Below are 16521 nucleotides of genomic sequence, written 5' to 3'. Positions count from 1 at the left end.
TGCTTCCTGACCTGTATACAGGTTTCTCAAGAGGCAGGTTAGGTGGTCTGGTATGCCCATCTCTTTCAGAATTTTCCGCGGTTTCTTGTGATCCACACAGTCAAAGGCTTTAGCATAGTCAATAAAGCAGAAATAGATGTTTTTCTGGAACTCTCTGGCTTTTTCCATGATCCAGTGGATGTTGGCAATTTGATCTCTGGTTCCTCTGCCTTTTCTAAAATCAGCTTGAACATCTGGAAGTTCATGGTTCATGTATTACTGCAGCCTGGCTTGGAGAATTTTGAGCATTACTTTACTAGTGTGTGAGATGAGTGCAATTGTGCGGTAGTTTGAGCATTTGTTGACATTGCCTTTCTTTGGGATTGGAATGAAAACTGACCTTTCCCAGTCTTGTTGCCACTGCTGAGTTTTCCAAATTTGCTGGCATATTGAGTGCAGCACTTTCACAGCATCATCTTTCAGGATTTGAAATAGCTCAACTGGAATTCCATCACCTCCACTAGCTTTGTTTGTAGTGATGCTTCCTAAGGCCCACTTGACTTCACATTCCAGGATGTGTGTCTCTAGGTGAGTGATCACACCATCGTGATTATCTGGGTCATGAAGATCTTTTTTGTACCATTCTTCTGTGTATTCTTGCCACCTCTTAATATCTTCTGCTTCTGTTAGGTCCCTACCATTTCTGTCCTTTATTGTGTCCATCTTTGCATGACATGTTCCCTTGGTATCTCTAATTTTCTTGAAGAGATCTCTAGTCTTTCCCACTCTGTTGTTTGCCTCTATTGCTTTGCATTGATCACTGAGGAAGCCTTTCTTATCTCTCCTTGCTATTCTTTGGAACTCTGCATTCAGATCCTTATATCTTTCCTTTTCTCCCTTGCTTTTTGCTTCTCTTCTTTTCACAGCTATTTGTAAGGCCTCCCCAGACAGCCATTTTGCTTTTTTGCATTTCTTTTCCATGGGGATGGTCTTGATCCCTGTCTCCTGTACAATGTCACGAACCTCCGCCCATAGTTCATTAGGCACTCTGTCTATCAGATGTAGTCCCTTAAATCTATTTCTCACTTCCACTGTATAATCATAAGGGGTTTGATTTTAGGTCATACCTGAATGGTCTGGTGGTTTTCCCTACTTTCTTCAATTTAAGTCTGAATTTGGCAATAAGGATTTCGTGATCTGAGCCAGTCAGCTCCCAGTCTTGTTTTTGCTGACTGTATAGAGCTTCTCCATCTTTGGCTGCAAAGAATATAATCAGTCTGATTTCAGTGTTGACCATCTGGTGATGTCCATGTGTAGAGTCTTCTCTTGTGTTGTTGGAAGATCATACTATGTCAATCATACTATGTGGGTAGATTTTCCCATCTTTTTTACTTCCTCAAAATGAGCTGCTCTTTGGGCCATTCCTCAAAAAAGCAGAGTTTTGCTTCCTCTCTAATGATGCTAGTAATCAAAGCTAATAATAAATAGTGCTTTCTTTTTTGGATAATTTTTATTTATTTATTTGCATATTTTGGCTGTTCTGAGTCTTCATTGCTGTGCGTGGGCTTTCTCCAGTTGCAGTGAACAGAGGCTACTCTCTCGTTTCAGTGCGTGGGGTTTCCATTGCAGTGACTTCTCTTCTCTTCTAAAGCTCAGGCTTTAGGTTCATGGGTCTCAGTAGTTGTGGCCAGTGGGCTTAGTTGGTCTGCGGCATGTGGGATCTTCGTGGGTCAGGGATAGAACCTATATCCCCTGCATTGCCAGGAGTATTCCTATCTGCTGTACCACCAGGAAAGTCCTAAATAGTGCTTTCTATGAGGTAGACGTGGAGAAGGCAATGGCACCCCACTCCAGTACTTTTGCCTGGAAAATCCCATGGGCAGAGAAGCCAGGTAGGCTGCAGTCCATGGGGTCACTAAGAGTTGGACATGACTGAATGACTTCACTTTCTCTTTTCACTTTCATGCATTGCAGAAGGATATGGCAACCCACTGCAGTTTCTTGCCTGGAGACTCCCAGGGACGGGGGAGCCTGGTGGGCTGCCGTCTATGGGGTTGCACAGAGTCGGACACGACTGAAGCGACTTAGCACCAGCACCAGCAGCATGAGGCAGACAGTGTTTTAAGTGCTTGACAAAGTTGAACTCACTTAATTTTCACAGCCATCCTAGCATGCTGATTTAACTGCAACCAACAAGTTCATAACCTTTATTATTATTCCATTAATAAATAATAACAAATGAATCAATGCCATCAAGCATATTTACCACAACTATTTGGTATCATGTGCCAAGTTGCTTCAGTCACTTCCAACTCTTTGAGACCCTGTGGACTGTAGCCCACCAGGCTCCTCTGTCCATGGAATACTCCGGGCAAGAATACTGGAATGGGTTTCCATGTCCTCCTCCAAGAGATAGGGTACTTTGTGTTAAGTCTAATAAAAGACACCTACCAGATCAATTTAGCTCTTCTTTTGAGGGAGAATGGATTAAATAAACTGGATTATTCATACAGTAGAATTCTATAGTATAGCAATTAAAATGAATGATCCAAGACCCTCCTATATATCTACATGACTCAATCTTGAAAGAATAATGTTGAGTGAAAAAAGCAATTTGTAAAATGTACACATAGTATATAGCCTTCATGTAAAAATTTAAAACATACAGTTGAATATATAAATATGTATCTGCATGAGAATGAAATTCACCTGTTTTTAAGATGAGACTACCTCTAAAGAAAGAATTTGAAAAGGATGAGAGTAGAGTGGACTTTCTTTTAAAAATTCTAAGGTTATATACCTTAAATTTACAGTCTTGTATGTTAAATATATTGAATAAAAAATTCTAAGCAGGAAGGATATCTTTGGTGACATGTTACTTTTATATAATATGCATATTATTAATGCATATCAATATAACTATATATATATTAAATTTTATATTTATATGTTTGAAATATTTTATAATTAGAAATATAAATAGAAATTTTATATGGGTTCAAAAAGAACCCATGGGTTTTCAGACAATGATGAAAAACCTTTCATCTTCTTTAATGATATGTTTTTGCTCTAATCATATATATTTCTTAATCTCCAAAACAAAAAATATGTTATAAAATAACAGATCAAACTCCCTGATTGAAATTTTATCATCATGGAAAGATCAGATGTGCAATGATTTGCCCTTATTTTGAGAGCTTCTGAGAGAATCCTGAAACAGGGCCAGTCGACTTGTCACTCCTACACCTCAGTTTTCAGATCTAGTGGCTGAACTAGGCTGTTAGACCTGGTTAGCCTTTCCAGGTCTAACATTTATGAGCTCCTAGAACCCTAAGCTCTTTGTGTGAGCTTAGAACTCAGATCAGCGTGCGCAGAGGGGCGTGCTCCTGGCAAAGGTTAAAAGCAGTCTCTTTGTCAGATGGAGAGCATGAAGCAGGGACTGCTCAGAGTACGGAGGACAATGTGCAGAGGAAATCCCCACCTAGACTTGGCAGAGCGATTCAAACTGGCTGTGAGGAGAGGGATGCCGAGGGTGTCGGTCATGCAGGTAAGACGATGACTGCCCGGTCCTCTTTGACAAGCGCAGCATCTAGAGAACAAGCATATTTCCTTTGTTCTTAAGTGTGGGGCTGTTTTGAATTCTACTTTAACATGCATTCAAATCTCATGAACTATAGTAAAAATTGGATGGTGATTTACATATGCTATAAATTCAATGGGCTTTCCAGATGGCTCAGTGGTAAAGTATCTGCCTGCCAATGCAGGAGATGCAGGTTCAATCCCTTGGTCGGGAAGATCCCCTGGAGAAGGAAATGGGCACCGACTTCAGTATGCTTGCCTGGAGAATCCCACGGACAGAAGAGCCTGGTGGGCTACAGTCCATGTGGTCACAGAGAGTCAGACATGACTGAGTGACTGAGCGTGCACACATGCAAAAATTCAATAGTTGCAATTTTGTTTGAAATGATTCTTATAATGGTATCACGGTCGTGTCTTTAAAGGAAAAACCCCTTAGTTTTTAAAGATATGTATTGAAATATTTATGGGTGAAATAATATTATGTCTTGGATTTGATTTATTGTGGTTCAGAGATGGAAGAAGAGGGTGAGCGTCAAACTAAACTAAGACTGGCCGTGTGTTGGTACCTAGTGAAGCTGACCACCACTTGCCTGGGGCATTTTCCTGATCTGTTACCACAACATCTGGTCTGAATTGATCTGCTTGCCATGCAATGACAAACTTTTAAATCAGCATTGAAGTTGATTTCATAATGATCAAGTTCTAAGATGTTTTCAAAGAAGATTGGAATTTTCAGCTTTGCCAGGAAGGAAGGCTAGCCTTCCTTATTGGATGAACCAGTAGAGCATGTCTTATGGAAAAAAAAATGAACTCAGATTTGTTAAGTACCTATAAGATGGCAGGTATTGCTTCAGTTTCACTATTTTAAAAACATGTTTATTTGCTTATTTGGCTGCAATGTGTCTTTGTTGCAGCACATGGGATTTCCAGCCTTTGCTGCGGCATGCTGGATACATATATATTTTTTCAGTTGTAGCATGCACGTGAGATCTTTTTTAGTTGCCGCATGCAAACTCCTAGTTGTGGCATTTGTGGGATCTAGCTCCCTGACCAGGGATCAGACCTGGGCCCTCTCCATTGGGAGTTCAGAGTCTTAGCCACTGGATCACCAGGGAAGTCCCTGAATTCACTGTTTTTTATTTTCAAAAAATTGATTTAACTGGAAATACGTGTTATCATCTCCATGGTAAAAACGAGAAAGCTTGACCTTGCCCAGGTCATATTGCTGACATGTTTGGAGTCAGGATTCTAGTCTGCAGATGAATAAATCCAAAGTATGTGTTCTTTGCCATGTATCCTTGATGTGTGGTCCAGCGGTAGAGATACCCACCTGGAAGCTTGTTAGGGATGTAGATGCTCAGACCCCATCCCAGTCCTACTAAATCAGAATCTGCTTTTTAACAAGGTTCCCAAGGAATTCATGTGCACATTTAAACCATTTCAACATTGAGAAACCCTGCTGTACAAACACCTGATAAATTTATTTCAAATAACAGTAAATATTTCCAATGTTTATTGAATCCTCACTATATGTCAGATTTTGTTTGTTTACCACTCATAACTCTATTAGAGGCTTTAGATTTGAAACAATTCCAAGGTTGCACAATTAGTAAGTGGTGGAATCTAGACTTGAAGTGAAATTGGTCTGACTCTGGAGCCTGGACTGTAACCCATGACCGCACCGACGTCACTCTGAACACCTCATCCAAACACTTTATTTCATCTGAATGATGCAGATATGCTATCTAGTTCTATTTTTCATTAACGTTGTTTAATTGAATACTTAGGTTGGATTATGTGGACAGTAATCTAAAATGTCCAATTCATTATTAATATTGCTGCTATTTAAAGCAAAAATTTAAACCATGAGATCATATGGTCAATATACTTCTTAGACTAAAGCCAGTATATTAAAAAATATATATATGTGTATACCAGAGTAAAAATTCTATTAGGTTATCTGGCTATTCCATTTACCAATGAACTGAAATATAAGATACATTTGATTCTTTGAAGCAATCCTGAGATTTACGGAGGAGGGATCGGATAGGACACTCTCCTTCCTGATGTCCCCTTTATAGTACTCAGGAACGCTAATTTTCTGTTTCCTGTATTTATTTCGGTTGAGCAGCATGCAGGATCTTAGTTCCCTGACCATGGATCAGAGCCACACCCCCAGCAATGAAAGCGCTGAGTCCTAACCTCTGGACCTCCAGGGAAGTCCCTCTGTTTTCTAGTAGTATTAGAAGAATACTAATAGTATTAGTAGAATAAAATTTGAAGATCATTAGAATCTCCTTAAGGGTGTCCCACGGAGAAGCCAATGGCTACCCACTCCAGTACTCTTGCCTGGAAAATCCCATGGACGGAGGAACCTGGTAGGCTACAGTCCATGGGGTCGCTAAGAGTGGGGCACGACTGAGCGACTTCACTTTCACGCATTGGAGAAGGAAATGGCAGCCCACTCCAGTATTCTTGCCTGGAGAATCCCAGGGACGGGGGAGCCTGGTGGGCTGCCGTCTATGGGGTCGCACAGAGTTGGACACGACTGAAGCGACTTAGCAGCAGCAGCAGCAGCAGCAGCAAGGGTGTCCCAGGTGGTGCTAGTGGTAAAGAACCCCCCTGCCAATGCAGGAGAGGTGGGTTTGATCCCTGAGTTGGGAAGATCCCCTGGAGGAGGGCATGGCAACCCACTCCAGTATTCTTGCCTGGAGAATCCCATGGACAGAGGAGCCTGATGGTCTACAGTCTATATTAAGAATCTCAAACACCTGCAAATAAACAACTCTTTAATTTTACGTGGTGTAAAATAACTGATTCATTTTGCTTATTAGAAACTTCCCACTGGGCACCTCTTTCATCCTCTTTCCCATGTGGGGAAAAAAGAAATGAACATAATGTTTTTGTTGGTGCAGAATATAATAGGTTATACTCCTAGGCTTACTTTTACTCAAAGCAATAAGAAACCATAATTAGCTCTAGAATAAAGTAGACTAAATTGTTATGAATATGAAATCACCCGCAGCCCCAAAAGACAGCACATTTCTAAAAGCGCCACAGAATAAAAAAGAGGGGGGAATGCCATGGAATTTCCTATTTTTTGTCTCAGGTAGAGCCCCCAGAGTAGAAAAATGTAATGACCTTGATGATCTAATGTTGGCAGATCTCAATCTATAAAGTCAGTTATTAAATATATTCTCCTTTAGGGAGTTAGAGCGGCAGAGTGTAATTCTGGAAAGCTAAGAAGTAAGCCATGGTGAAATCACTATTCCTTTAAAAAGGGAATGGACTTGAACTTGAGAGCATCTGATTACAAGGAAATGAGATCCTCCAAAAACATATGTAATAAGTATCCAGCTGGCAATACATTAATCAGTGGACCTTTCTCTTCTTTTTTGCGGTAAAAAACAGATTAAAACAACAGTGACAACTAAGCATTCTAAAAATCGTATTTATTAGGTATTAAAAATGTATAAGTAGATAATTAAAATGCTTAAATAAACATTTCTCTAGCCTAAAGGATAAGCCCCTTTGTTTTTCCTGTGTGTCACCAAGCATCTACTCCATATGAATATGGATTGATTTACAGGTTTTACCCTTTCATTCATCACCCATTTTTCCAGGAATGAACATGGGTATTGTCCGGAGGAGCTCAGCCTGAAATGAAAAGACAGTTCTAATAATTGCTTTATTCTGGAATTTAAAAAAATATTCAGAGCATAATATTTTTCAATGATATATTTCAAAGCAAATGAAGCGTTTTTTCTTTGTAAACTGTGATCCTCAGGTATGCTTTATACACACACATATGCATACACAAGCACTTTTTTTTTTTAAAGAAAGAAGGGCATGGATTTCAATTTCGACCCAGAAATAGAAGTGATTCTTTTTCAGGTGTTTTCCATGAAGGGGGAAAAAACACCTAAGAAAGTCTGTTCCTGTTTTCTCCTCTCAGGTTGTTTCCCCCTCTCTTTCTTTGTCTAAGACTTGAAGTTCTTTCAGGGCTCACCTGTAAAAGTCCTAGGTGAGTGGTAGGAGAGAGGTTAGGTGTGTAATTTAGAGGGACTGGTGACTGAAATGTGAATTAAATACCCATCATTGCATTCATTCTACAGAGGTACTTAGAATGAGATAAATACAACTCAAAGGAAAGGAAAAAAAAGCAAGATTAGGCATATTTTCCCCCTAATTGGGTCCTTGGATCTCCTGCTGGGAAAGTTTGTAAGCAGAGACTCTGCCAATTCTAGAATTACAGTTTTTTCTCAAACATCAGGGTGTTACCCCTCCCCCCCAAAAATCATATATTATGTAGGGGACGGTTGAACTTCTTTTATTGTTTGAATTGTTCATAGAGTCAGCCTCTAAGGGTCACTCCCGGCTTTGCTTAGTTCCTTTTTCTTTTGGCTTTTCAGCTGGCATTTGTGTCCACTGTGATTGCCAGCATTTGGCACAGTGGGTGAAGCAAGTCTTATTTGAAAATCTGCCAGAGACAGCCGGTGGGAGCTGTTGTAAGAGGAAGCAGCTCGAGGGGTGGCTGCTTTGTCCCAGTTCTCAAACACAGAGGGAGCCATGCCGGGCAGAAAGAGGAAGTGGCCTGCGCCAGCCCCACCCCCCACCTCAGCCCTCCATCCCTCAGCCCTCCAGAAGCTTCTCTTCCCTAACCAGTTTTCTGCAGAGCTCTTGTGCCTGACAAATAATCACTTTTCTTGAGGAAAATAATCCCTAACTATATGGCCTTGAGGAAGCTGATGAGTAAGCAGGGGATGATGGTTGACAGAGAGGAGACATAGCTCCTCCCTGATGGAAAGCTGGAGAGGGGAGCTGTTTCCTGTCTAACTAGTGCTCCATTTCCCACTTCCAGGCTCTGTGGCTCAGCTGAATTAGAAGCCAAACTAAAAAGGATATCTGGGGTACACAGGGTATCGCAGCAGGATCTAAGACTTCCTCATACAACAGCAGGATACTATTATTGAGAAACCTAGAGAGGCCCAGAACCTCTTAAGAAATGGTAAATCAGTATTTAGGCAGCATCTTAAAGTAGCAAGCAGATGTGGAATACATTTTAGAAGGATTTTGGTTCAGTGGTAAAGAATCCGCCTGTCAATGAAGAAGACTCAGGAGCTGCAGGTTCCATCCCTGGGTCAGGAGCATCCCCTGGAGTATCAAGTGGCAACCCACTCCAGTATTCTTGCTTGGAAAATCCCAAGGACAGAGGAGGCTGGTGGGCTATAGTCCATGAGATCACAAAAAGTCAGACAACTGAACGTTCACGCGCACACACACATACATATCAAAAAGTGGCTAACATATTGTAAAAGAGAGCTCCTGCTTTCAAGTATTAAAGAATTTTTAAAATTCCTTTTCCCTCCTGAAATGCACAAACACCATCATCATCATCATTATCCATTATCCAGGCCATCATTTTCCTGAAATTTTAGAAACCTGGTGACAAAGAGTAAATCTGTTCCTTTATTCATACCTTCAACAAATCTTGTGCTGTGTTCTAGGCACAAAAGGCTACATTAGTGAAGCCCCCATAAAGATTAAGTTGTAATAAATAAGTAAATTCTATACAGTCCACCCTTTCTATCTGTGGGTTCCACATCCACAGATTGAACCAACCTCAGATTAAAAGTATTTGGAAAGGGAGTTCCCTAGTGGTCCAGTGGTTAGGACGCCACACTTCTACTACAGGACTACCAAGAACATGCTTCAGTTCAGTTGCTCGGTCCTGTCCAACTCTTTGCAACCCCATGGACTGCAGCAGACCAGGCTTCCCTGTCTATCACCACTCCCAGAGCTTGCTCAAATTCATGTCCATTGAGTCACTGATACATCCAACCATCTCATCCTCTGTCGTCCCTTTCTCCTGCCTTCAATCTTTCCCAGCATCAGCGTCTTTTCAAATTCAGCACTTTGCATCAAGTAGCCAAAGTATTGGAGTTTCAGCTTCAACATCAGTCCTTCCAATGAACACTCAGGACTGATATCCTTTAGGATGCACTGGTTGGATCTCCTTGCAGTCCAAAGGATTCTCAAGAGTCTTCTCCAACACCACAGTTCAATAACATCAATTCTTCCATGCTCAGCTTTCTTTACAGTCCAACTCTTATATCCATACATCACTACTGGAAAAACCATAGCTTTGACTAGATGATCTTTGTTGGCATAGTAATATCTCTGCTTTTGAATGTGCTGTCTAGGTTGGTCACAATTTTTCTTTCAAGGATCAAACATCTTTTAATTTCATGGCTTCAGTCACCATCTGCAGTGATTTTGGAGCCCAAGAAAATAGTCTCTCAGTGTTTCCACTGTTTCCCCATCTATTTGTCATGAAGTGATGGGACCGGATGCCATGCTCTTAGTTTTTTGAATGTTTAGTTTTAAACCAGCTTTTTCACTTTCCTCTTTCACTTTCATCAAGAGGCTCTTTAGTTCTTCTTTGCTTTCTGCCATAAGGGTGGTGTCATCTGCATATCTGAGGTTATTGATAATTCTTCCAGCAATCTTGATTCCAGCTTGTGCTTCATCCAGCCCAGCATTTTGCATTATGTACTCTACATATAAGTTAAATAAGCAGGGTGACAATATACAGCCTTGGTGTACTCCTTTCCCAATTTGGAACCAATCTGTTGTTCCATGTCCTGTTCTAACTGTTGCTTCTTGAAAGCTGCATACAACTTTCTAAGGAGGCAGGTAAGGTGGTCTGGTATTCCGATCTCTTTAAGAATTTTCCAGAGTTTGTTGTGATCCACACAGTCAAGGCTTTGGTGTAGCCAATAAAGCAGAAGTAGATTTATTTTCTGGAATTCTCTTGCTCTTTTGATGATCCAGTGGATGTTGGCAATTTGATCTCTGGTTCCTCTGCCTTTTCTAAATCCAGCTTGAACATCTGGAAATTCACGGTTCACATACTGTTGAAGCCTGGCTTAGAGAATTTTGAGCATTACTTTGCTAGCATGTGAGATGAGTACAATTGTGCAGTAGTTTGAGCATTCTTTGACATTGCCTTTCTTTGGAATTGGAATTGGAATGAAAACTGACCTTTTCCAGTCCTATGGCCACTGCTGAGTTTTCCATATTTGCTACATATTGAGTGCAGCACTTTAATAGCATCATCTTTTAGGATTTGAAATAGTTCAGCTTGAATTCCATCACCCATACTAGCTTTGTTTGTAGTGATGCTTCCAAAGGCCCACTTGACTTCACATTCCAGGATGTCTGGCTCTAGGTGAGTGATCATACCATTGTGGTTATCTGGGTCATTAAGATCTTTTGTATGGTTTTTCTGTGTATTCTTGCCACCTCTTCTTAATATCTTCTGTTTCTGTTAAGTCCATACCATTTCTGTTTTTATTGAGCCCATCTTTGTATGAAATGTTTCCTTGGTATCTCTAATTTTCTTGAAGCGATCTCTAGTCTTTCCCATTCTATTCTATTGCACTCTATTTCTTTGCATTGGTCACTGAGGAAGGCTTTCTTCTCTTTCCTTGCTATTCTTTGGAATTCTGGATTCAGATGGGTATATCTTTCCTTTTTTTCTTTGCCTGCTCGATGCCTAGTCTGGGAACTAGGATCCCATATGCCAATTTGTGTGGCCAAGAAAAAAAATATTTGGGAAAAAAGCTCCAGAAAATTCCAGAAAGCAAAACCTGAATTTGCCTTGTTCAGGCAACTATTTAAATAGCATTTACAACTATTAGTATAACAGTTACATTGTATTTACAACTATTTACACAGTATTTACATTATATTAAGGGCTTCCCTGGTGGCTCAGGTTTAAAGTGTCTGCCTACAATGCCGGAGACCTGGGTTCGATCCCTGGGTCGGGAAGATCCCCTGGAGAAGGAAGTGACAACCCACTCCAGTACGCTTACCTGGAAAATCCTGTGGACCAAGGAGCCTGGTAGGCTACAGTCCATGGGTCGCAAAGAGTTGGACACGACTGAGCGACTAACACTTACTTATGAGGTATTATAAGAAATTGAGAGAGGATTAAGGGCTTCCTTGTGGCTCAGCTAGATGTTAAGTTGGTTTTACAAAAGGCAAAGAAACCAGAGATCAAATTACCAACATATGCTAGATCATTGAAAAAGCAAAAGGATTCCAGAAAAACATCTATTTCTGTTTTATATAAAGGCTATGCCAAAGCCTTTGACTGTGTGGATCACAATAAACTGTGGAAAATTCTGAAAGAGATGGGAATACCAGACCACTTCATGTGCCTCTTGAGAAACCTGTATGCAGGTCAGGAAGCCACAGTTAGAACTGGACATGGAACAACAGACTGGTTCCAAATAGGAAAAGGAGTACGCCAAGGCTGTATATTGTCACCCTGCTTATTTAACTTTTATGCAGAGTACATTATGAGAAATGCTGGGCTGGAGGAAGCACAAGCTGGAATCAAGATTGCCAGGAGAAATATCAATAACCTCAGATATGCAGATGACACCACCCTTATGGCAGAAAGTGAAGAAGAACTAAAGAGCCTCTTGATGAAAGTGAAAGAGGATAGCGAAAAAGTTGGCTTAAAGCTCAACATTCAGAAAACGAAGATCATGGCATCTCATCCCATCACTTCATGGGAAATAGATGGGGAAACAGTGGAAACAGTGGCTGACTATTTTTGGGGGCTTCAAAATCACTGCAGATGGTGACTGTAGCTACGAAATTAAAAGACGCTTAATCCTTGGAAGGAAAGTTATGACCAACCTAGACAGCATATTCAAAAGCAGAGACATTACTTTGGCAACAAAGGTCCGTCTAGTCAAGGCTATGGTTTTTCCAGTAGTGATGTATGGATGTGAGAGTTGGACTATAAAAAAGCTGAGCGCCGAAGAATTGATGCTTTTGAACTGTGGTGTTGGAGAAGACTCTTGAGAGTCCTCTGGATTGCAAGGAGATCCAACCAGTCCATCCTAAAGGACATCAGTCCTGAGTGTTCATTGGAAGGACTGAATTTGAAGCTGAAACTCCAATACTTTGGCCACCTGATGCAAAGTGCTGATTCATTTGAAAAGACCCTGATGCTGGGAAAGATTGAAGGTGGGAGGAGAAGGGGACGACAGAGGATGAGATGGTTGGATAGCATCACTGACTCAGTGGAGATGAGTTTGAGTAAACTCCAGGAGTTGGTGATGGACAGGGAGGCCTGGCGTGCTGCGGTCCATGGGGTCATGAAGAGTTGGACACGACTGAGTAACTGAGCTGAACTGGTGGCTCAGCAATAAAGAATCTGCCTGCCAGTCCAGGAGACACAGATTTAATCCCTGAGTCAGGAAGATCTCCTGGATAATAAAGTGGCAGCCCATTCCAGGATTCTTGCCTAGGGAATCTCAGGGACAGAGGAGTCGGGTGGGCTACAGGCCATGGAGATGCATAGGGGCAGACTCGACTTCTCACTAAACAACAAAGAGATGATTAAAGTATATGGAGGGTGTGCGAAGGGTTAATGCAAAAGTACCCCATTTCATATACTTGAGCATCCATGGAGTTTCATATTTGTTTGGGGGTCCTGGAACCAATCCCCTGCAGAGGATGATGGTAGTAGGTTACGAAGTAATAATCTGTACATCTTATACCATGTCAGAAGGTAGTGTTATAGAAGACGAAAAGGCAGGCAAGGTAAGAAGAACCTGGAATTGCAGAGGTGAAGATTTAAATTTCAGCATTGAATGGGGTAGTCAGGGTGGAATTCACCTAGAAGCTGAGAACTGAACAAAGACATTGAAGGTGGAGAGGGAGGTAGCCAGCTGGCTGTTTGGGGGACGATATTGGTTTGGCAGCTCCTTATCTCCTTCATGGGCTTCCCTGGTGATTCAGATGGTAAAGAATCTGCCTGCAGTGTGGCAGACCAGAGTTCGAGCCCTGGGTTCAGAAAGATATCATAGATGAGGAAATGGCAACCCATTTCAGTATTCTTGCCTGGAAAATCCCATGGACAGAGGAGCCTGGTGGGCTACAGTCCATGGGGTCACAAAGAACTGGGAATGAGTGAGTGACTAACATTTTCACTTTCAATATCTCCTTCATGGCAAAGGGAACAGCTAAATCAAAGGGATACACAATATGTTTAAAGAACAACAGTGGCACCAGAATGGCTGAGTAGGGAAACTGAGGGACCAATTAGAGCAGAAAAGTCCAGAGAGGCAATGGGGGCCAGATTCTGTAGACTTTGTGGGTCATTGTAAGGAGTTTGGAGTTTACTCTGATTGAAATGAGAAACCACTATAGGATTTTGAGTGAAAGAGTAAAATGATATGATTTTTTTTTTTAAAGCCAGCTTGTGAGGTCTTAGTTCCCTGCCCAGGGATTGAACCCAGGCCACAGCAGTGAAAGCCCTGAGTCCTAACTCCTGGACCACCAGGGTACTCCTGGCTGATTTTTTTAAAAGATCCCTCCAGCTGCTGTGTTGAAGAGCCTTTTATAGCAATTCAGACAAGAGAAGATAGCTCACAGTAGTATCAGAGGGTGAGTGTTAAGAAGTTGGATTGTGGGTATATTTTGAAGGTAAAGACTTTTGCATTCCTGATGTATTCAATTGTGCTGTGTGAAGGGAAAGGAGGAGTGAAGAATAACTTATGCAGTAAGGAACTGCTACCTAGTGGGTTAGGTCAGGGGTCCCCAACCCCCAGTACTGGTCTGTAGTCTGTTAGGAACCAGGCCACACAGCAGGAGGTGAGTGGCAGGCAAGCAAGTGAAGCTTCATGTGTATATACAACTGCTCCCCATCACTCAAACCCCTCTCCCTTATCCATGGAAAAATTGTCTTCTATGAAACTGGTCCCTGATGCCAAAAAGGTTGGGGATCACTAGGTTAGGTGATGGGTGAAACAGAATTTGGGGGGAGAGGTCAGATACTCAGTTTAAAGCATGCTGAGTTGGAGACTGCTGTTCGATATCCAAGTGAAGATGTGGAAGAAACAGTTGGGATATATTAATATGGAGTTCTAGATGGAGCTCTAGGCTAGAGAGAAAACTCTGGGAGATTTAGCATACAGATGGAATTTAATGAGACTATATGAGATCACCAAAGGATTGGGTATAGATAGAGAAGAGGAACAGATACTGAGCCCTGAGCCATTAAGTGGTCAAGAAAATGAGGAAATGGTGGAGGAGACTGAGGAGGAGCAGCTAGTGACACAGGAAGCCATGTAAAGAAGAATATGTAGCAAGGATGATCAGCTATAGAATATGACGCTGAAAGGCTAAAAAGAGGAGGAAGTAGAATTTACCATTGGATTTAGTAGTAAGGAGATCATTGACTACAAAGATAAGAGCAGTTTCTGTGGAGTCATGGGGTACAAATCTGATTGAAGTGAGTTCTAAGGCCAAAGGGGAAGAGGAATTGAAGATAGCATGTAAAGACAACTGTCTTAAAGAGTTTTGCTGCAAAAGGGAGGAAAGAAATGTAGTGGTAGCTGGTGAAAGAGTAGGGAGGGCCAAGAGAAAATGATCCAGTTGAAATCAATAAATGATTATCTAGAGAAAGGGGCGGAGAAGGCAATGGCAACCCACTCCAGTACTCTTGCCTGGAAAATCCCATGGACAGAGGAGCCTGGAAGGCTGGAGTCCATGGGGTCGCTAAGTGTCGGACATGACTGAGCGACTTCACTTTCACTTTTCACTTTCATGCATTGCAGAGGGAAATGGCAACCCACTTCAGTGTTCTTGCCTGAAGAATCCCATGGACAGGGGAGCCTGGTGGGCTGCCATCTATGGGGTCGCACAGAGTCGGACACGACTGAAGTGACTTAGCAGCAGTAGCAGAGAAAGCGGGGGAGAATTGTTGGAGCAATGTCCTTGAGTGGTGGAGAGGAGATGGAATCTAGTGCGGAAGTGGGGCTGTTGGTTTAGTGTAAGAGTATGAATTATTTCTCCGGGAGATGGTGATGGACAGGGAGGCCTGGGGTGCTGTGATTCAAGGGGTCGCAAAGAGTCGGACACCACTGAGAGACTGAACTGAACTGAACTGATGAATTATTTGTCTGTGATACTTGGCAGGATAATTAGCATGATAGTGCAGAAACTGGAAGGGGTATGTGTTTTAGTGGAAATCTGTGCAAGTTCTAAAGGCCTCCAAGTAGGAAAAAAACAAAAACCACATAACAAAGGAGTAGGAATCAGAATGGCTTTGGATTTCTCAATGACAGCACTAAGATCTAGCAGACAAGGGGGAAAGGCCTTAAAAAACATAAGGGAAGATAATTTGCATCCTAAGAATTCTATACCCAGCCAGACTATCACTGGGTATAGACTATCTGCATTTTCAAACAGATAAGGTGAGCTGGCTGTCTTCTGTTTGCTCTTCCTGATCCTTTCTCTATCCCTTTTTGTGCTCAGATAGGTAAACCTGCATGGATTCCTTTGCTCGAGTTCTCTTGCCTTTTGGCTTCTGATGGCTTTGGCAAATGTGACACTGGTGGGATACCTCAGGGCAGAAGGAGAGAGGTCAGTGCTGTGTTCATTTACTCAAAGCCACAGATCTTGCCCATTAACACTTTTCTTATCGCTACAGCTCTCTGGATTCTAGTGAACATTCCTTCCTTCTTCCCTTCAGCCCTAAATCTTCCTGCTCTTGCTAACCCCATCTCTTAAGATCATTAACGCCTTTATCAATCATTCCTTCATTAAGCTTTCACCTGGACCTTGATTGAATACAGGTCTCCCAAAACATAGCCATACCCGATTTTTTTTCTCTCATAAAACCAACGGAGGAAGTTCACTAAAATACGAAAAAAAGACACAGGAATGAGGCAAACAGAATCCGCACAACAATGGTGAAAGGAGATTGCAGGATGACAGCTGTGTCTTAGGTAAACAGAACAACCAATTCTAATTGCAGCAGCCGGGACAACAGTGACAGTGCAGGAATTTCACACCCTCTACGAGGTTTGTGGACCCGAAGGGGTGGGGGGGAGAAGAGAGAGAAAGGGAGAGAGAGAGAGAGCATTGTTCCCCTGA

The sequence above is a fragment of the Capricornis sumatraensis genome, chromosome 10, assembly GCF_032405125.1.
Source record: "Capricornis sumatraensis isolate serow.1 chromosome 10, serow.2, whole genome shotgun sequence".
NCBI lineage: Eukaryota > Metazoa > Chordata > Mammalia > Artiodactyla > Bovidae > Capricornis > Capricornis sumatraensis.
This window is presented reverse-complemented; position numbering follows the sequence as displayed.